Here is a 22,014-nt window from a genome sequence, read left to right as displayed (position 1 = left end):
TTGGCTGGGAAGACACATTCCATAAGGGCTTTAAGTTGACACAAAGAAGAGACAGTGTCTGCAATTGCATCTTCCTGGACATGTGCCAGGGGGTACTGACGGACCAAGGGGGCTTTTTCCCCTTCCTTTTGGTAAACCATTACTGGTGGGACTGACAGTCTGCCGAGGTCCGTCTGTTTGGTAGCCCAAAGGCTCGAAGGAACGTCACTAAAATCTTGTTTCTCTGCGTGCGTAAGAGTGAGGACAGGGAGAGGTGTCGCTTAGTCTGCTGCCCTCCGACAGAAGGTCAGGTGACTTTCAGACCCGGGGTGTATACGAGCCTCACCGGACGGGTGAAGTTTGATACAACATCCCAAGGGTCCCATCACGTCAGTTCCCAATATGCTTTCAGGACCTTCCAGCACAAGGAAGCGCGTGAGGCATCGTGACCCTTTAAACATTACCTCAAGCAGTTCAGTTTCTGCCAGCTGAATTGGCACTCCTGAAACCCCTTGCACCGATTACCGCTAGACAATCAGGCTGGTATTCTATTTCAATTAGATCAGAACCTTGTTGCAAAAAAAAAAAAATTTTAAAATAGCTGACCTGCAATACCTAGATCACCTATGTCTTCTCCCCCCCCCCCCCACCCTTTGAACTAGGATACTTAATTGGAAGAAGAGTAGCCGGGTTCGAAGTAGTAGCAACATTGAAAAAAAATGAAAAGAGCACATTGTAGCTGGATTTGATGGGCCAGAAATAAGTGCTTGGGTTGCACTTGCGTGTATATGCTCCGGATGTCATGAGGGGTGAGGACCACTAGGGGGTAGTCCAATACCAACTCTGAAGATTTGTCAACCATTGCCTGTACTGCTGCCACCGCACACACACATGGGGGAGCTCCTCGAGCCACTGGATCCAGCCTCATGGAGTAGTATCCAAGTGGCCGTGGTTGTCCGCCGTGCTTTAGTGTCAATACTGTCGTCATATGGCCAGAAAATTCAGTACAGAAAAGAATAAATGGTAAAGTGTAAAAGGGTGGAGAGCTGAGAATTGAGCTTCAGGGGTGAGAGAGAAAAGAATGATTGAAAGACAGTCATAGAGTGGTTGCATAAGAGAGGAAACAGAGTGGATCCATGGGCGGCAGTATGAAACAAGGCCCAGAAAGGTGCGGAGTTTGGCAGCAGGTGTAAGTACAGGTATGGCTTTTGGACAGCAGCCTTTTGTCCCTATGTCAGATGTCCAGTTTCTTGGGCTAAACGATGACCCAGGAGAACAACCTTTGTTTTGCAGAATTGGAGGTGGCTTACTATTTGTCAGGACCTGCGGAAAGCTGAGTTTCTGCAGTAGCTGTCAAGACAAATACATGAGCCGGATCCACCAAGAGAGCAGTTAGTTTACAAAACTCTTCTGAACTGTCACCTGAGGTCTCAACCCGTACTGATCCATCTGGTGAGAATTTGATGGATGCAGATAAGGCTTGTAAGATATCAGTACAAATAACAAAGACATGAATTACAACAAGGCAGAATAATCCATAAACATCTATCCACATTGGAATATTATATTCTTTAAGCAAATTCATTATTAATCTGATCCTGCCTGCAATGTCTCATCAAATTTGAAAAAAAAGCAAAAAACTTTTCCTAACTGCCCAAGCTTCTCACCCCTTCTTTATTGGCCGTTTGCGTATTTCCCCTGCAGAACATTCTCTCAGAGACAGTACAGTACTAACAGCATTTAGCAGTGATACAGACGTCCAACCAATCACAGAACTGACATTTACCCAAAAAGCAAAAATATACCTTAAAATCCCTATATGTTTTCTATTTTTAAAACTGTTTATTTCACGTAATTCACTACAAGTTTCTTATTTCATCAACGTCTGTCTTTCTTCTATGACCTGGAATTTTATCTCTCTATGAAACAGAACAATAGCTAAGATTTTAGAAAGCGGACAGAACATTCAGACTTTAAACAACATTAATCATTAGTAATTATAAGAGGTATATTTCTCTGCACAGACTATGAAGCACAGACGGCAGGGGAATAGTTAAACACATAGAAAAGACAACATGCTAAGCGCTTCTAACAGCGCAGCATTTTTAACCCTTGTATTCTTAAAAGCCCCCACCGACGTGAGTGGGGTATAACTTTCTTACACTTGTATGACGGAGACTAAAATGTACAACAAAGATTAGATTACATAACATCAAGACATACAAGACAAACAATAATGGTTATTTGTCACATAATTGTCCACAGATTCTGCATGAACTTGCTTTATGTCCCAAAGGAACACAAACTATAAAAGGATTCCCTTTCTCTGATAACTGCCGTATCTACACTTGCCTCAATCCATCTGTCTAGCATACTTTTATCCAACCTTTGACTATCTCTGAATCTTTCCCAAACTTGCTGGTCTAAGACTCCCAAAATTATAAACACCTGCTTTTCTCAACAACTTGCTACATTCTCTCCCCACGGCTAACTTGCTTTCTCTGTCCTTTGCTATTTCTCTAGCTGTTTTCCATATAGGCATACTCCTTGCCCTGTACGTTTCCCATATTGTCTGTTCTTTTTTTTAAACCGGCGTCTCTGATATCTTTCATGCTTTTTCCCGTACTGTTGCCAAAACTCATAGTTAAAGGTTCCCGTCTTTTTAAAGGGGTTGTCCCGCGGCAGCAAGTGGGTCTATACACTTCTGTATGGCCATAATAATGCACTTTGTAATGTACATTGTGCATTAATTATGAGCCATACAGAAGTTATAAAAAGTTTTATACTTACCTGCTCCGTTGCTGGCGTCCTCGTTCCCATGGAGCCGACTAATTTTCGCCCTCCGATGGCTAAATTAGCCGCGCTTGCGCAGTCCGGGTCTTCTGCAGTCTTCTATGGGGCCGCTCGTGTAGAATGCCGGCTCCGTGTAGCTCCGCCCCGTCACGTGCCGATTCCAGCCAATCAGGAGGCTGGAATCGGCAATGGACCGCACAGAAGCCCTGCGGTCCACGGAGACAGAGGATCCCGGCGGCCATCTTCAGCAGGTAAGTATGAAGACGCCGGACCGCCCGGATTCAGGTAAGCGCTGTGCGGGTTGTTTTTTTAACCCCTGCATCGGGGTTGTCTCGCGCCGAACGGGGGGGGGTTAAAAAAAAAAAAAAAACCCGTTTCGGCGCGGGACAACCCCTTTAAGTCCTATCCGCTTGTATACTTTACAGGCTTGCCTACAAATGTCTTTCCCTTCCCCTTCTCTCATGGACTTACCTTTTGATTTACCACTATTATCCCTTCTGCCAAGTCCGCAACTGACAGGATACTTATGGACTTTTCAGTCCCTTCTGCCACGTCCGCAACTGGCAGGATACTTATGGCCCTTCTGCCAAGTATTGGCAGGACTTCTATTTGCAATATCTTTACTTCTTACGGGGATAGAGGAAGGACCACGGCTTTTAGTAATCTTATTACAAATTACAGCTAACATTATGAGTCCAGCAGTTAAAGCAAGAATAAAAGCAATAATTTCTACAGCACACAGCAGACAGCATGGCAATATACACATATGGGTTCTTCCGTCTATTACAGTTACTAAGAACACCAAAAATAACAGGCAGAAGCATCCTATATAACATGCAGCGACTCACCTCCTGTCAACACGGGACTGAAGTCAGGGGAGCCCAGAGCTGGAGTGGTAAGTCAAGGGCTTACCTTACACCGGTGTTTTGTAGATCTGGGGTCCCGTGGCCTCTGGTCCGGCTGGTCGGCAGGTAGGGTCGTCAGTAGAGATGAGCGAACGTACTCGGTAAGGGCGATTTCGCAATCGAGCACCGCGATTTTCGAGTACTTCACTACTCGGGTGAAAAGTACTCCGGTGCGCTGTGGGGCGGGGGGTTGCAGAGGGGAGTGGGGGGTAGCAGTGGGGAACAGGGGGAAGCCCTCTCTCCCTCTCCCCCCCACTCCCCTCTGCAACCCCCCGCTCACCCACAGCGCCCCCGAGTACTTTTCACCCAAGTAGTGAAGTACTCGAAAATCGCGGTGCTCGATTGCGAAATCGCCCTTACCGAGTATGTTCGCTCATCTCTAGTCGTCAGGTATCGGCTGCAGGTAAGGAGTTAGCTTCTGCCCCCACGTTGCAGCGTCAAGTTATGTTAGGGGTCTAAACAGACCGTTCAGCTGATGCTGTCTGCCTCCCAATTAGTTTCAGGTTTGAGTACTCAAAGACAACTCAGATGGATGACCACACGGGTATGCGGTTAGCCAAAGAAGAAGTGAGTTTATTCAACAGAGTTTACAGAAGTTATAGAGAAAAATTGCTTGCGTAAGATTTAATCACTGCGCATGTCCGAGGTCGCTGGACATCTGGATGAACAATTAACAATACTCCTTTCAAAGACACCTGGATTCCCAGGACAGTGCATCAACATATTATGATCAGTTTATAAAAAGTAAAAAGTATTCAAGGATACTTTCCCAGAAGGGAGGGGAAAAGGAGGACAGATAAGAACTCGTATGAGAGAATAGGCAGGATAGATTACAAGAACAGAAAGAAATACAGAAAGATAATAATTTCAGACAGTGAAATTAAAGCTTATTTTCCTCTATTTTATTTGAGACAGGAGAAAATCTAGAATTAACCCCTCACATAGTCCATCAATCTTTACTGTCATCAGTGCGGTAATTCCATCACCAGGCTTGCGTCTGATCATTCTAATAGTAGTCTATAACTTTTATAAGTGCCGTAGTAGAAGAACGCTAGCAAGCTATGTGAGAGCTGCGTGATAGTAAAGCAACGTGATGACGTCATGATGCCGGCGTACCGCATGGCATCATAAGGGGCAGTGTCCCCTCAACATCACCCATTGAATATTCCACAGCTCAAGCACTTACTAGCATCATCAAGTCAGAGCTCTTTTATTCATTCATACAACCTGTCAAATAGCCTCGTTAGTGACGAACGCAACCATATAGTACAGATGGAGGAGGGCGGAAGTGTTCTAGCACCCATTATTAATCAGTTTAATCTTGATGAAGCAGGCAATGGGTATCTTCTCCTCAGAAAAACATGCATGCAAAAGTACATTGAAGGAGGGTATGCAAAAGTTGGTTCTAGAGATGATCGAGCACGCTCGGATACAGCAGTTACTCGAGCTAATATCACTCATCTTGAGTAACTGCTTACTGGTCTGAGCGTGCTCGTGGAGGTGAGGGGGGGGGGGTGTTGAGCGGCGGGTGGTTGTGGTGGGGAGAGTGAGAAAGATCCCGCGAAATGAGAAAGTTAGATTTTAAAAAACAGAAAAGGATTTAATACAGTGAAATATCTCTTTGAGACCTAGTACATTGACTCCTCTGCTACATTGAAGTTAGCAGAGCTGTCTGTTTCAGAGCGGCCAGCAGGGGGCGGGGCAGTGCAGGAGATTTTTCTCCTCTCGCTCCCCCGCCCCTCTCCATTGAGATAACTGAACGTGAGCGATGAGCTTCATCGCTGATCTTTTATGCTGCATAAACGATGAGCGATGAGATCATCGTTCAGTTTAACCCCTTAGTGACCAGCCCATTGCCTTTTTACGTCCTAGCTTGCTGGGACTTAATCACTGAGGACGTAGAAACATATTTCCTGCAGGGATCAAGACCCTGCAAGCTGAGGACGTGACAGATCCATGGTAACGGCTCCCGGAGGTAGCCAGCAACCTGGAGCTGCCATTCCGGGCTGCAGGACCCCTCCTGCATTTACCGAATGCTGATAATCATATAAAAGTTAGCAAAAAGTAAAAAAAAGTTAAAGATTTAGCTGCCCTGATGGATTGGATCCATCAGAGAAACTGAAAGTACTCACCCGCCTTCTCCGCAATGTCCCGTGGTCTCTTGGCCTCCCAAGTCCCGATGGCGCCTTCTGCGCATGTGCGCCAGACGTCATACGTCAGGCGCGCGTAGCCCGGGAAATTTAAAAACTCTCTGGCTCCCGGCTCCGATGTGTAGCCGAGAGCAGAGACATGTCACCAGGAGCCGCTATATGCGATTCCCAGTCACATGATCGCTGCTATCCAATGGATAACAGCGATCATGTAAAGTAAAACAAAGTCTAAAAAAAGTTTTAAAAAAAGTTTAACCCCTTAAGGACATGGCCTATTTTGGACTTAAGGACGCAACGATTTTTGGCAGATTTTCTTCTCTATTTCTCAAAAGTCATAGCTTTTTTATTTTTCTGTCGACGCGGCCGTATAAGGGCTTGTTTTTTGCGTGGCGAACTGTAGTTTTTATTGGTACCACTTTTGGGTACATAAATTAAATTGTAAAACTTTTATTATTCTTTTTTATGATAGCAGGGAGAGAAAACGCATCAATTCTGCCATAAATTACACAATCCAATTTTTCTGCGGGTCGGTACGATTACAACGATACCAAAATTCTTCCCTTTTTTAAGGCTTTTCTTCTTTTCTGCAATAAAAACCCCTTTTTTGGAAATCTATTTTTTTTTCTAAATCGCTGCATTCAAAATCCTGTAACTTTTTTATTTTTCTATGTACGGAGCTCTATGAGACGAGCTGTAGTTTTTATTGGTACCATTTTGGGGTACATTCGGCTTTTTTGATTACTTTTATTGCGTTTTAAGGAAGGCAAAATGCAAAAAATTTATCCGTGTATTTCACCACGGCTTCTGCGCACGCACCCGCTGCCAAGATGGCGGACGCTTGTGCAAAAGCCACAGATTGCCAGGGTAATTTAAAATCTCCCTGCACCTGGCTACCAAACACAGCTAAGAGCCTGGAGATTTCACGGGGGCACGCAGTACGCGGTCCCTGGTCACGTGATTGCTGTTTTCCAATAGAAAACGGCAATCACGTAAAAGTAAAAAAAGTTAAGAGTTTTACCTTCAATCACGGATCCGATCCGTGAGCGGAGGTGAAAATACTTACCTAAAGCCTCTGGCGATGTCCCCCGATGGGATCTTTATCTGCGGACCTTTCCTCCAACTTTGGCGCACGTGCCCATCAGCAAAATGGCGGACGCAAGCGCGGAAGCTGTGAAGGGCCCGGGAAATGTAAAGTTTCCTTCCTCCTGGCTACTAAAGGTAGCTGACAGCTTGGAGCAGTGACCAAGGGCCACAGTGAGCGGTCTCCGGTTACGTAATCGCCGTTATCCAATGGATAATGGCGATTATGTAAAAGTTAAGACAGAGTTAAAGTTTGATGCGCCTTTCGGTTTGAGCTCCGTTGTGCATACGGACGTAATATTAGGGCCACAATAGGTATGTTTCTGAACACAGGACAAACAAGGGGATCCATTTTGGGGTGAAAGTCTTCATTTAGACATGTGCTGTACAAAAAAAATGTTTTTAAAATCACACAATTGTCAAAAAAAATGAAAATTGTAATCTATTCCTTCTGCTTTGCTTAGATTCATTCAGAAAACGGTGGGGTCAAAATGTGCAGTACACCCTTAGATGAATGCGGTAAGGGGTCTAGTTTTCAAAATGGGATCATTTGTGGGGGTCCTCTGTCGCTTTGGCCGCTCAAGGCAAAGTGACATAATTGCCAAACAAATGAAAATCGTAATTTTTTCCCCCCTAACTGAATGCGGTAAGGGGTCTAGTTTTCAAAATGGGGTCATTTGTGGGGGTTCTCCATCGTTTTGGTGACTCAAGGGGTCTACAAGTGTGCAATAGGGCCTAAAACACCTTCAAGCAAAATGTCTGTTCTGGAAGCCACCGGCTGCTCTTTTAGTTTTGGGTGCCGTTGTGCATACGGACACAAGATCAGGACCACAATGGGTATGCCTCTGAACAAAGGACAAACATTGGTATGCATTTTGGGTGCAAATCCTAATTTTCATATGCACCATAGGAAAAAAATCCTGTCTTTAAAGAGATATGAATTTTATTTTTTCTCCTCTAAATTGCAATAATTCATGAAAAAAACCTGTGTGGTAAAAATACTCACGACCCCCCTCAGTGAATACATTAAGGGGTGTAGTTCTTAAAATGGGGTCATTTGTGGGGGTATCTTTTATTCAGACACCTATGAGCCTGTGCAATCTTGCTTGGTGCAGGAAAACAAAGTGTTCCTCAAAATGTTAAAAATCAATGTTAAATTTGTACGTCTCCTAAATGGTTAAAAAAAAATGAAGTTTTTCCAATGTGTGTCCAGAATAAAGTAAACAAATGGAAATGTATATCTTATCAAAAATTTGTACAGTATGTTTGCACATATTTGAGATATTACAGTTAAAAAATTTCCCCAATTTTGGCGCTTTTAATAAATATACACAAACTCTATCGGCCTATTTTTACAGCCTAAGGGCTATTTCAGATGACTGTATATTGGCTCGGTTTTCACACCGAGCCGATATATACGGTGTCTTTGTCTGCAGGGGGGGAGGATGGAAAAGCCAGGAGCAGGAACTGAGCTCCCGCCCCTTGCCACTATTTGCAATGGGAGGGGCAGGACGGGGGCGGGGCTATGCTATGACACTTAGCTCCGCCCCATCTCGCCCCCTCCTATTGCAAATAGTGGAGAGGGGCGGAGAGGGGGCAGGAGCTCAGTTCCTGCTCCTGGCTCTTCCATCCTCCTCCCCCTGCAGACAAGGACACCGTATATCGGCTCGGCATGAAAACCGAGCCGATATACGATCGTCTGAAATAGCCCTAAATGAAGTACAATAAGTGATGAAAAAACAATGTCAGAATCACTTGGATATGCAAAACCTTTACGGAGTTATTCTATGTCAAAGTGTCAGATTTCCAAAATTGCAGGAGCATGGGAGCGAGGAAAAACAGGGACGAGTGTTTGGCATCGTTTGCCCGATACCCGTCCAGTGTAAATAGACCTTTACGTTAACAGGCAAATGATTCAAACAATGCGACTTCCTTGTGCTAACTCTAGCTAAGCAGATTTTGGGGTCTGGAGGTTAGAAGAGAATGGGGCGTATTTGCATCACAGCTAAGATGAGGTAATGCAATTCAGAAGGCTGGGAAGAGCAAATTAGAATCTATCAATAGCCAGTTGTATTGACATTGGGACAAACAATTTCCTGTCCTCTTGTATATCAAAGGCTTGCCAATTACCCAACAGGAGGGTGGGATTAGAACATTGTAATTTACCCAGCTTTTCCCAGGGCCTGACAAATACTACCTACTACATGCAATGGGAGCGGATGCTTTGTCAATATCACAGTAGGTTCAAGGAGAAGGGGGAGGGGTGAAGAAAAATGTCAGCTACACTTTTCTAGTGTCCTGAACGACAGCTGATTGACACTGGAAATCTGGTGGGGCACTTTCTCAATCTCTATATGACACACATACCAGATACCAAACATGCTAGGGGGAGCAGATCCTCTAATATCATTAGGGCTTCATGTCCAGGGGCGGGTCAGGTTCCATGGGCGTGGGTGTCGGGAGCCCATCCTGCCAGCAGCATGAGGACATTCCGAACGCGTGAGGGTCGTCCAGCGCCTCCTCTGTGCATGTGAGTGGCCAGCACGCCCCCCGCACATGTGTAGTGGAGATTTTTTTTTTTTAATAACTAGCTTTCTCACGGGAGCAGCAGCACACCCGGAGTGACAGTTCTGGGTGTGCCACAGATTGGACGGCTTCCATTGACTTCAATGGAAGCTGTCCCTGCGGGACCAGCGGCAAAGCGCAGCATTCTTTAATTCAGCTGCAGGCACCCATGAAAAGTCTATGGGCGGCTTGAACTCCAGGTCATCCACACGGCTAAACCACATGAAACCCGAAATTCAAAGCTGCCAGTGGACATGAGCCCTAAGGCCTGAACTGCGTACTCAGGAAACTGCAAAGACATAGGATAATGACACACTGATACTTGGGGGACAGGATAATGACACGCTGATACTTGGGGGACAGGATAATGACACACTGATACTTGGGGGACAGGATAATGACACGCTGATACTTGGGGGACAGGATAATGACATACTGATACTTGGGGGACAGGATAATGACATACTGATACTTGGGGGACAGGATAATGACACGCTGACACTTGGGGGATGGGATAATGACAGGTCGATACTTGGGGGATGGGATAATGACAGACTAATACTTGGGGGACAGGATAATGACACTCTGATACTTGGGGGACAAGATAATGATACGCTGATACTTGAGGGACAGGATAATGACACACTGATACTTGGGGGACAGGATAATGACACGCTGATACTTGGGGGACAGGATAATGACACGCTGACACTTGGGGGACAGGATAATGACACGCTAATACTTGGGGGACGGGATAATGACACGCTAATACTTGGGGGACGGGATAATGACACACTGACACTTGGGGGACAGGATAATGACACACTGATACTTGGGAGACAGAATAATGACGCGCTGATACTTGGGGGACGGGATAATGACACGCTGATACTTGGGGGACGGGATAATGACACGCTGATACTTGGGGGACAGGATAATTGGGTTCAGTGAGTCCCCAGCAGTTGGACTTGCGACTGGGCTGTGTGACTATATAATCCTACCCAGTAGTCAGGGGGGAAGGAGCATCTTCTGAGAAGTCTCCTAGTTGTTGGTGACACGGCCGCTGAACCTGTAATACTGGGATAAATATAGCTTTTACTGCCAGTATGCGGGTTGGACGATACTCAGGTAAATGGCGGTTGTGCCGGAACTCGCTGCTTTCCGTGTATCACTGCGGTTATGGAGAGGACTTAGAAATACTGTAAAATATGAGGCAGAGCCACTAGAGACACCGACCCTCGCCCAGAGCAACCAATCAAAGCACAGCTTCCATTTCTGAAGCTGCTGAGTTAAAGTGAAAGCTGCGCTGTGATTGGTTGTTGCCCCTGGTGGAGCCTGCAGGACATCAGTTACAGAGGAGCAAAACAAGTGCCTCATGAGGTATAACACGGCAGGGAGCAGTTCTGGGGCCCTTACCCCCACGGCAGCATCAGCTCCCACAGTGCACTGCTCTCTGTTCACAGCAACATGGCTTGTAAAGTTCCATATGTGAAGCGCCATGTAACGTGCAGAGGAGCGCTCCTTCAGGTTGGACCTATGTAAGGCAACCATTAGCTGGGGCTACCGAGGGGCTTCCTGTGGACTAGTTTTATGGGTGGTCCCATGGTAAAGGCCGTATGTATTATGAGATGGTGGGGGAGGGGTATTATATCAGTCGCATACAAGAAGTCACCAGTCGGGGGTTAAGGACCATTTAGACACAACGAGTATCGCTCAAAATTCGCTCAAAAGCCGTCTTTTGAGCGATAATCGTTGTGTCCGACTGCACTGACATTGTGCAGTTTTCGTTATCCCGTCGCTCATCGATGTCTTTCAGCGTGCTAAAAGACGATGATGAGCCTTATCAGGGATTCACAGCGGGATGCAGCTGATACTATTGTTAACAGGCGGGGTATGAAGAACACAGCTGTCCAGCTCTGTTCTCCATACCCCGCACAGAGCGCTTGGTTGTATAACAGTCAGCTCACACTTTGCAGACATTAAAGAGGTGGTCTCGCGAAACCAAGTGGGGTTATACACTTCCGTATGGCCATATTAATGCACTTTGTAATGTACATTGTGCATTAAATATGAGCCATACAGAAGTTATTCCACTTACCTGTTCCGTTGCTAGCGTCCTCGTCTCCATGGTTCCGTCTAAATTCGCTGGCAGCTTGCTTTTTTAGACGCGCTTGCGCAGTCCGGTCTTCTCCATTCAGCACGAGCCGCTTCAGTGTGCTCCCCGCTACAGCTCTTCTGCGCATGCGCAGACGAGCTGTCACTGCTCGGGAGCGCGCTGAAGCGGCCATTCTGCACCATCCTCTGTTAGAGGAAGGTGCAGAAACTGGAGCTGCCCAGCGGAGAAGCCCAGCCCAGCAGCCCCGAGAAGCCTCCCAGGTAAGTGATGGGTCGGGGGGGGGCTGCCGCTGCGCCGGGCTGCGCCGGGGGGGGCTGTCGCTGCGCCGGGGGGGCTGTCGCTGCGCCGGGGGGGCTGCCGCTGCGCCGGGGGGGGCTGCCGCTGCACCGGGGGGGCTGTCGCTAGGCCGGGGGGGCTGTCGCTAGGCCGGGGGGGGCTGCCGCTGCGCCGGGGGGGCTGTCGCTAGGCCGGGGGGGCTGTCGCTAGGCCGGGGGGGGGGCTGCCGCTGTGATGGGGGGGGGCTGCCGCTGCGCCGGGGGGGCTGTCGCTAGGCCGGGGGGGCTGTCGCTAGGCCGGGGGGGGCTGCCGCTGCGCCGGGGGGGCTGTCGCTAGGCCGGGGGGGCTGTCGCTAGGCCGGGGGGGGGCTGCCGCTGTGATGGGGGGGCTGTCGCTAGGCCGGGGGGGGCTGCCGCTGCGCCGGGCTGCGCCGGGGGGGGCTGCCGCTAGGCCGGGGGAACTAGCGCTGGGCTCCGGAACCTAGCGCTGGGCTCCGGGGCCTTCACCTGGGCTGAGGGTCTAGCGCTGGGGAGCCGGGGGCTAGCGCCGGTTACCTGCTGTCTGGTCGGCGGCTGCGGGGCGTCTGGTCGGCGGCTGCGATGCGTCCGGTTGCCATGGAGACACAGCTGGCGGCGTCTCGGGAGCGCGCACGTCGGGCTGCAGCGAGCGACGGGGAAAGAGCCGGCGGCCATCTTGAGGAAACTTTTATAAGTTGCTGAAACGCTGGAACGGTAAGTACGAACCAGCTAGAAATGTCATTTACAGGGGGGCTTTGTAATGTATGTTTAATGGGGGGGACTGGGCAAAAAAAAAAATTAACTGCTTCCTTGAGACATCTCCTTTAACCTCTCACATGCTGCAGCTGTGCAATACACACAACAGACTGACAAGTTTTGCACAGTGCATCCATATAAAACACATGTATGACATTATGAAGGGGACCAGGAAAGCATGTACTGGGCCACTACACATTTATTATCCCTGCACTATGACATCACTGTGTGTATTATTCCTGTACTGTGTCATCACTATGTGTATTATCCATGTAGTATGTCCTTACAGCATGTATTATCACTGTACTGTGACGATTATGTGTATTATCTCCGCACTGTGACATCATTGTATTATCTCTGAACTGTGACATCACTGTGTGTATTAGCTCAATACTCTGACATCACTGTGTGCATTTTTCTTGTATATTTAGTGAGACCAAAATAATATTTGGTCACTGTGACCATTTTTCTAAGTTTTACTATGGGGAATCTTGTTTCCCTGTCACAGTCTCGCACCCTTACCCGTGGTACAGTCTTTATATTCCCAGCTATGCCTGTCATGTGATCTCATCAGGCTTCTCCTGAGCTTCTGACTGGAGATTGTACACACGTGACACCGGAACAGGATGTGATTGCGTAGCATTATACAGTGGTCTGCCGGCATTGAGCGGTGCCATTACCCAGCTCTCCAAGAATCCTGCATGGCTACCATATGGGTTGTGCCACCAAACTTCTGAGTAAGGCCTAATGCACATGGGCATCTTTGCTCTGCAGGATCCGGAGCTCCGGATCCCGCAGCAAATACAGCCGATAGGACATGCATTGAAAAATGCATTTCCATGTCCACGAGTGGAAATCAACTGCAATATTCTGCTCGCGGTTCTATTTCAGTGTGGGCCTCGCAGGGGCTCGCACGGCCGCGTCATCGCTGATGCACCGGCTCTGCACTGCGGATGTGTGGCTGTGCGCCAGCTGGCACATCCACAGCGCAGAATGAAGACAGGTATGCCGGAGGTCTCTGCAGGGGCACAGGGTCGCATCCCTCTACAAAAATGTTGCATTTGGAATCTGACCCGGCCGTCTGCATTCGTTCTTAGAGGTACAACAAAGTCATCATATGCCGGAGAAGAAACCTGCGCAGTGACTGTCCACCGCTCTCCGGTGCTCGCTGTCCTGTAATGTTCACCTGCAAAACTGGAAATACATAGAATTTCATCACCGACGACATGAACGAGCCACCAGATCATAATTAGTGCAATAACATGTAATTGCTGAGCGCCTGGTACAAAGGGGTTATTTTTATCTACTCCTGTGCTAAAGGTTATGATCCCTTTTTGAAGTGAGTTATTGCTTCTTAAATATGATGTCATACAAAGAGAAGGAAGTGTATATGGAGCGTACTACAAGTGCCAGCAGTCCACACCCCATACCACCCTACTGTTTTGAAGATATGGTGCTATGTGGTCTGTATTCCTGGGTTTCTCTGCTGGCCTACGTGGCACACATTGATTAAATCATAAATAGGAAAAGTTAATGGGTCCCAACTCGATTATTCACTTCTAGTGCAAAAGAATTAGCATCCAAATTTTATGTACGGAATCTAATTCTCTCACTTCCCGATGTCATAGAAACTTAAAATTTGGCACGAGCATTGATTATGTAAAAAAAAAGAGATGAGCGAGTATACTCGCTAAGGCTAAGTACTTGAGCGAGTAGTGCCTTAGCCGAGTATCCTCCCGCTCATCTCTAAAGATTCGTCTGCCGGCGCGGGGGAGCGGTGAGTTGCGGCAGTGAGCATGGGGGAGAGAGAGATCTCCCCTCCGTTCCTCCCCACTCTCCCCCGCCGCTCCCCGTACCCCGAATCTTTAGAGATGAGCGGGAGGATACTCGGCTAAGGCACTACTCGCTCGAGTAGTTAGCCTTAGCGAGTATACTCGCTCATCTCTAGTCATAAATAGAAAAAGTAAAGAGGTCCCAACTCGATTATTCAATTCTAAGCGCAAAAGAATTAGCATCCAACTTTTACGTACGGAATCTAATTCTCTCACTTACTGATGTCATTTTATTTAAAGGAAACGTCGCATGGTTACCTCCACATAGTGTTTTCTGGGTAACGCAAAGAACCATGCAAAATGGTGAACATATTTTTTAGCTTGGTATCTCTTAAGTAACCACGACTTCATAAGATTTTCCGTGTGAACACCAAATAAACACCAGTACCAAATTAACTCGGGCGAAGCCGGATATATCAGCTAGTAATGACAAATGTCTTTACCTCTGATATTCTAGTGCCCACAGCTAGAAATTGTTCCCTCAGTAGTGGCCCCAATAAAAATAGTGCCCTCAGTGGTGGCTCCAATAGTAATAGTGGCCCCAATATTAATATTGTCCCCAATAGTAATACTGCCCCCTGTAGTGACCCTAATAGTAATAGTGTACCCAGTAGTGACCCCAATAGAAATAGTATCCCAATTGTAATAGCAGTGGCCCCAATAGTAGTAGTGGCCCCAATCAAAATAGTGCCGTTTAAAAGTGGCTCAAATAGTAATAATGCCCTCAATAGTAATAGTGCTCTCTGTAGTGTTCCCAATAGTAATAGTGCCCCTGCAGTGCACCCGATAATAATAGTAGTGCCCTCAATAGTAATAGTGCCCCCACAGTGCTCACGATAGTAATAGTAGTGCCCCCAATAGTAATAGTGCCCCCACAGAGCTCACGATAGTAATAGTAGTGCCCGCAATAGTAATAGTGTCCCACAGTGCTCCCGATAGTAATAGTGGCCCCAATGAAAATAGTGCTCTCAGTAGTGGCTCCAATACTAATAGAGCCATCATAGTTCTCCAAATAGTAATAGTGCCGTCTGTGGTGCTCCCAATAGCAGTAGTGCACCCAATAGTAATAGTGACCCCAATAGAAATAGTGTCCACAATAGCAATAGTAGTGGTCCAATAGTAATAGTGCCCCCAATGGTAATAGTGTCCCCTTTTTGTGCCCTTCCTATCCTGAACCTCCAGCCAGGCAGCAGCCCCTCATCAAGTATGTCACTCTCTCACATTCGGATGATGCTGGTGTAACCAGAGGCTGTGAACCCCAACCTCCCAATCTATTGAGGTCCATGCAGGAGGAGAAATCAGCTGCTTCCTCCCTTACTGATGTCACTGTTCACAGTGAGTGAGATGGAAAGGAAGAACTGAGAGAGCGACAAAGGAAGGCAAACAGTGTCTGGCAGAGTGGCAAAAAAAAGAGTACTATGAAATCGAATATGGCCGACAGGAAGCAGTTGTCAGCTGCTTCCTGTCCCACAGACTGCTCATAGCAACTGCTCTTAATAGGTCAGGTAGTGCAGATAGGATCCCACTTTTGGGTAGAGGTGTGCTACAAGTGACGGGGAGCTGATGGTGCTCTTGATTGGTTATTCTTCTTTAAAATACCCTGATTTAACCTTTGTGACCAGCCCATAGTGTTTTTTTATGTCCTGCCCAAGTGGGCTTTAGTCCCTGAGGACGTAAAAACATGTGTCCTGCAGGGAATAAAGCCACGTGGGCTATAGACGTGACAGCTCCATGCTGTCAGTGCCCACAGGTAGCCGACAGCATGGAGCTGTCATCCTGGGCTGCGGGCATCTCCCCCGGCAATGCGATTGGCGCTAACCAATGAATATCACCGATCGCAATAACGTGAAAAAAAAGTTTAAAAAAGTTAAAGATTCAGCTGCCCTGATGGAGCGGATCCATCAGGGCAGCTGAAATTACTCACCCGCCTTCTCCGAGGTGTCCTGTGGTGAAGGGGTCCTCCGGCACCCGTTGCCGCTCTTCTGCGCATGCACACCACACAAATGATGTCACGCGCATGCGCAGAAGGCCGGGAGCCCGGGCAAATTTAAAATCTCCTGGCTCCCGGCTCCTGAAGGTAGCCGGGAACCAGGAGGTGTTACCGGGGACCGCGGTGAGCGGTCCCCGAGCCCGTGATCGCCGCTATCCAATAAATAGCGGCGATCACGAAAAAGTTTTTAAAAGTTTAAAAAAGTACAAGTTTCACCTCCCCTCATGGATCGGATCCATGAGAGGAGGTGAAAATACTCACCTCGGGTCCTCTGCGATGTCCTGGTGTTCCGGGACCTGAAATCCCCTTCTGCGTCAATCATCGGGCGCGTGCACAGAGGGGCTCAGGCCTCGGGAAATTCAAAATCCCTCTGCTCCTGGCTACCATGTGTAACCAGGAGCAGAGAGATGTCACCGGGGACGTGATCACTGTTATCCAATAGATAACAGTGATCATTTAAAGTAAAAAAAAGTGTAAAAAACGTCTAAAAAGCTGACGTTTCATCTCCGCTCATGGATCATATGCGTGAGGGAGGATAAAAGTATGTACATAAGGCCCCCGGATTTAGCCGCAGACCGTACCCCATCTTCTGTGCATACGCCCGTCGCCAAAATGGCGGACGCATGTGCAAAAGCTGTGGATTGCCAGGATAATTGAAATTCTCCCTGCTCCTGGCTACAAAACTGAGCCAAGAGCCTGGAGATTTCACGGGGGGCCGCGGTGAGCGGTTCCTGATCATGTGTACGCCGTTATCCAATGGTTAATGGCGGTCACGTAAAGGTTAAAAAAATTTAAGTTTCATCTCCCCTCACAGATGCAATCAGTGAGAGGAGATGAAAGTTTTTACCGGAGGCCTCCGTATTTGAACCCCAACAGGAACCTTCCTGGATTCCGCACCTGCGACCGCCGGCAAAATGACGGACACATGCGCAGGAGTCGGGGAGCCCAGGAAACTTGAAATCTCCTTGCTCGCTGAGTGCTTGGAGCAGTGACTGGTGGCCCTTATTGAGCGGACACAGGTCACGTGATAAAAAAGTAGCGATCTACCATAGGCCGGTCTCACATGACCGGATAGGAATTACGGATTCCGCATGCGTCTGATCCGCGGTAATACACAGATCAATCACACTGGATAACACAATTCCGCTCACATTAGTGGGTCAGAATTGCGTAATCCACTCGCAGAAAAGAGAATGTAGCAGGTTCTATTTTACTGCGGAAATCCGCAACATAGAGCCCATTGTGCTCCATGGTCACAGATATACCCGCAGCCCATACTACAACTACTACATTGTGTACAGGCTGCGGGTACCCACGTTATCGCTGAGTGAAGGTGCGGGAAATACAAACAAAAAAAGGTGTACTGCGCATGACCGCCTGTGAGAGAAGGCAGTTATGCGCAGTACATTATGCGGCCGTACGCAGTGTCACAGCTGGGCTCACAGCTGGGATCCGCTGCGGGCCTCCACAAGCGGATTCCACATATGTGAGCCCGGTGTTATTCAGACCGCTACCTGTAATACGTAATTCACAAGAAGCCCTGAGAACGCTCGCCTTCCTGCAGTTCCAGGAGCAGCCTGTTGAGCGCCTTCTGTGTGAGACCGTCGCACGTCAGCAAGCTGACTCACAGAGCGCCACTTTTAACACCCCATCCCTGACACTGAGGTCAAAAAATCCCCCCCAAAAAAGCATGAGAGGAGGAGGGATACCCGGTTTTATTGCCCATTGTACCCATCCCAACCAGCCTCCGCAATTACCCCTGTCTTCGGAAATACCACGCAGTTCACATTATTATTTTTATCTAAGATTTGGGGAACGCCGAAAAGGGCGCGGAGGGGGGGAGGGGATATTTTTAGGGAGTCAATTTTTATTCCGTACAAGTGAGCAATGGGGCCTGGAATTTATTCAGTTGTGTCCTGCAATCCAACGGGTGTTCCCTCCATTATAGGCCTTGCCATGTGTCCTTTAAGTAGATTAGGGCCACAATGGGTATGTTTCTGAACACAGGACAAATGGGGGTATCCATTTTGCTGTGAACATCTTCATTTCTATGTACACTGTACAAAAAAAAATCTGTTTTTAAATTGACAAAATTGCCAAAAAAAAAATGAAAATCGTAATTTGAGGGGGTTCCTTATCGTTTTGGCCACTCAATTGCTCTATAAGTGGGCAATGGGGCCTGGAATTTATTCAGTTGTACCCTGAAATCCAACAGGTGCTCCTTCCATTATAGGCCTTGCAATGTGTCCTGTAAGTTGATTAGGGCCACAATGGGTATGTTTCTGAACACGGGACAAACAGGGGTATCCATTTTGGGGTGAAAGTCTTTATTTATATGTGTGCTGTACAAAAAAACTGTTTTTAAATTGACACAATTGCCCAAAAAATGAAAATCGTAATTTTTTCCTACTGCTTTGCTTAGATCTATTCAAAAATTGTAATGTTAAAATACATAGTACACCCCTAGATGAACGCATTAAGGGGTCTAGTTTTCAAAATGGGGTCATTTGTGGGGGTTGTCTATAGTTTTGGCCGCTCAAAAACTCTACAAGTGTGGTATGCGGCAAAAAAGGCCTTCAAGCAAAAGTTCTAAAAGCCACCGATTGCTCCTTTCATTTTGGACCCCGTTGTGCATCCAGACAAAAGATTAGGGCCATAATGGGTATATTTCTGAAAACATCACAAACAGGGGATCCATTTTGGGTTGCAATTCTTCATTAGTATGTGTGCTGTACAAAAAAAAAGCAGTTTTTAAAATGACAGAATTGCCCAAAAAAATGAAAATCACAATTTTTCCTTTTGCTTTGCTTGAATTCATTCAAAAACGATGGGATCAAAATACACAGTACACCCCTAGATAAATTCAAGCAAAATTTCTGGGCTGAAAGACACTGACTACTCCTTTTATTTTTGGCCCCATTGTGCATCCAGATATAAGATTAGGGCCACAATGGGTATATTTCTGAACACAGGACAAACAGGGGGATCCATTTTGAGCTGTAAATCCTCATTTTCATGTAAACTATAGGAAAAAAATATGCCTTTAAAATGACATATTTGCAAAAAATATGAAATTTTACTTTTTCTCCTCTAAATTCAATTAATTCCTGAAAAAAACCTGTGGGGTCAAAATACTCATGACCATTCTCAGTGAATACATTAGGGGTGTAGTTTTTAAAATAGGGTCATTTTGTAGGGGTATCTATTAGAGATGAGCGAGCGCACTCGTTCGAGTATTAGGGTGTTCGAGACGCTCGTTACTCGAGACGAGCACCACGCGGCACTCAAATCAATTACATTTTCTTCCCTGAGAAATTTGCGCCCTTTTCTGGCCAATAGAAATGCAGGGAAGGCATTACAACTTCCTCCTGTGACATTCCAGCCAATCCCACCCCCCTGCAGTGAGTGGCTGGCGAGATCAAGTGACCCCCGAGTATTTAAATCAGCCCCGCCCGCGGCTCGCCACAGACACACCCTAAGAGAGATCAGGGAAAGTGCTGCTGCTATAGGGACAGTGTTAGTGTCTTCAAGAACCACAACGGTCCTTCCTTAGGGCCACAGCTCACCTAGTGCATTACTGTTGTGGCTGCTGTGAGCAGTTTTGCACTTTTTTTTTTTTTGATGTATATCGGGCGTGCAGGCTATAGCATTCTCAGGCTGCAGGCTGTACTTGAGTATAGGGGCAGTATTGGTCAGGCAGTGACAGTGGTAGTGTAGAATCCTGTCTACAAGAACCCCAACGGTCCTTCTTAGGGCTACCTGTGACCGTGTGCATTTAACTCCATGGTTGCTGGGAGTTGTAGTACCTCAGTATTGCACAGCAGAGCCTGCGTGCAGCCTTCATTTAAATATTTTTCTGTCCGCACTTTGCGTTGCATCAGCTCAGTCTGCCTCTAAGTGTACGCCAAGAAACCACAAATTTTCTACGCCGCTCTGTGTTATACGCATGCTGTCTGACAATTGCACGGTGTGTCAGACGCCTATACATTGAAAATGCAATACACACTGCATACCCTCAGCCTGCATTGCCTAGAAAAAACAGGAGATTTAAAAAAGAAATCCTTTTTACGGCTACTGGTGACCCAGTGCATTTGCCTGCGTGGCCTGTGGGACTTCACGTCCATCCAAACTGCATAGTGCACAGCAAGGCCTAAGTGCAGCCTTCATTTAAATATTTTTCTATCTGCACTTTGCGTTGCGTCAGCTCAGTCCACCTCTTAGTGTACGCCAAGTAACCACAAATTTTCTTAATTCACAAACATTTTTACACTGCTCTGTCTCTGCTCGATTCTTAATCCAGCATGCTGAGGGGTAGGGGTAGAGGACGTGGACGCGGTCGCGGTCGAGGACACGGAGTCCCAAGTGAGGGTGTGGGCATAGGACGAGTTCCTGGTCCAGGTGAATCGCAGCTGGCTGCTGCGGGAGTAGGAGAGAGGACAGTTTCTGGGGTCCCCAGCTTCATATCACAATTTTTGGGTCCACGTCGTAGACCTTTATTGAAAAATATCGACCACCCAGTCTTCTACGCCGTCCACTGCTGCAACTCTGAATCCTCTGGCTCCTGCTCCTCCTTCCTCCCAGCCTCCTCACTCCATGAAAATGACACATTCTGAGGAGCAGGCAGACTCCCAGGAACTGTTCTCGGGCCCCTGCCCAGATTGGGCAGCAACGGTTCCTCTCCCACCGGAGGAGTTTGTCGTGACCGATGCCCAACCTTTGGAAAGTTCCCGGGGTCCGGGGGATGAGGCTGGGGACTTCTGGCAACTGTCTCAAGAGCTTTCAGTGGGTGAGGAGGACGATGACGATGAGACACAGTTGTCTATCAGTGAGGTAGTAGTAAGGACAGTAAGTCCGAGGGAGGAGCGCACAGAGGATTCGGAGGAAGAGCCGCTGGACGATGAGGTGACTGACCCCACCTGGTGTGATAAGCCTACTGAGGACAGGTCTTCAGAGGGGGAGGCAATTGCAGCTGCAGGACAGATTGGAAGAGGCAGTGGGGTGGCCAGGGGTAGAGGCAGGGCCAGAGCGAATAATGCACCAGCTGTTTCCCAAAGCACCCCCTCGCGCCAAGCCACCGTGCAGATGCCAAGGTGCTCTAAGGTGTGGCAGTTTTTCACTGAGAGCGTGGACGACCGACGAACAGTGGTGTGCAACCTTTGTCGCGCCAAGATCAGCCGGGGAGCCACCACCACCAGCATGCGCAGGCATATGATGGCCAAGCACCCCACAAGGTGGGACGAAGGCCATTCCCCGCCTCCAGCTTGCGCCACTGCCTCTCCCCTTGGGCCCCAACCTGCCACTGAGATCCAACCCACCTCTCACGACACAGGCACGACTGTCTCCTGGCCTGGACCCACACCCTCACCTCCGCTGTTCTCGGCCCCATCCAGCAATGTCTCTCAGCGCAGCGTCCAGCTGTCACTAAGAGAATCGTTGGAGCGAAAGCGCAAATACGCCGCCCCACACACTCAAGTTTTAAATGTCCACATAGCCAAATTGATCAGCCTGGAGATGCTCCCCTATAGGCTGGTGGAAACTGAGGCGTTCAAAAACAT

Source organism: Eleutherodactylus coqui, chromosome 6 (genome assembly GCF_035609145.1).
Source record: "Eleutherodactylus coqui strain aEleCoq1 chromosome 6, aEleCoq1.hap1, whole genome shotgun sequence".
NCBI classification, from domain to species: domain Eukaryota; kingdom Metazoa; phylum Chordata; class Amphibia; order Anura; family Eleutherodactylidae; genus Eleutherodactylus; species Eleutherodactylus coqui.
Note: the sequence above shows the minus strand (reverse complement) of the source record.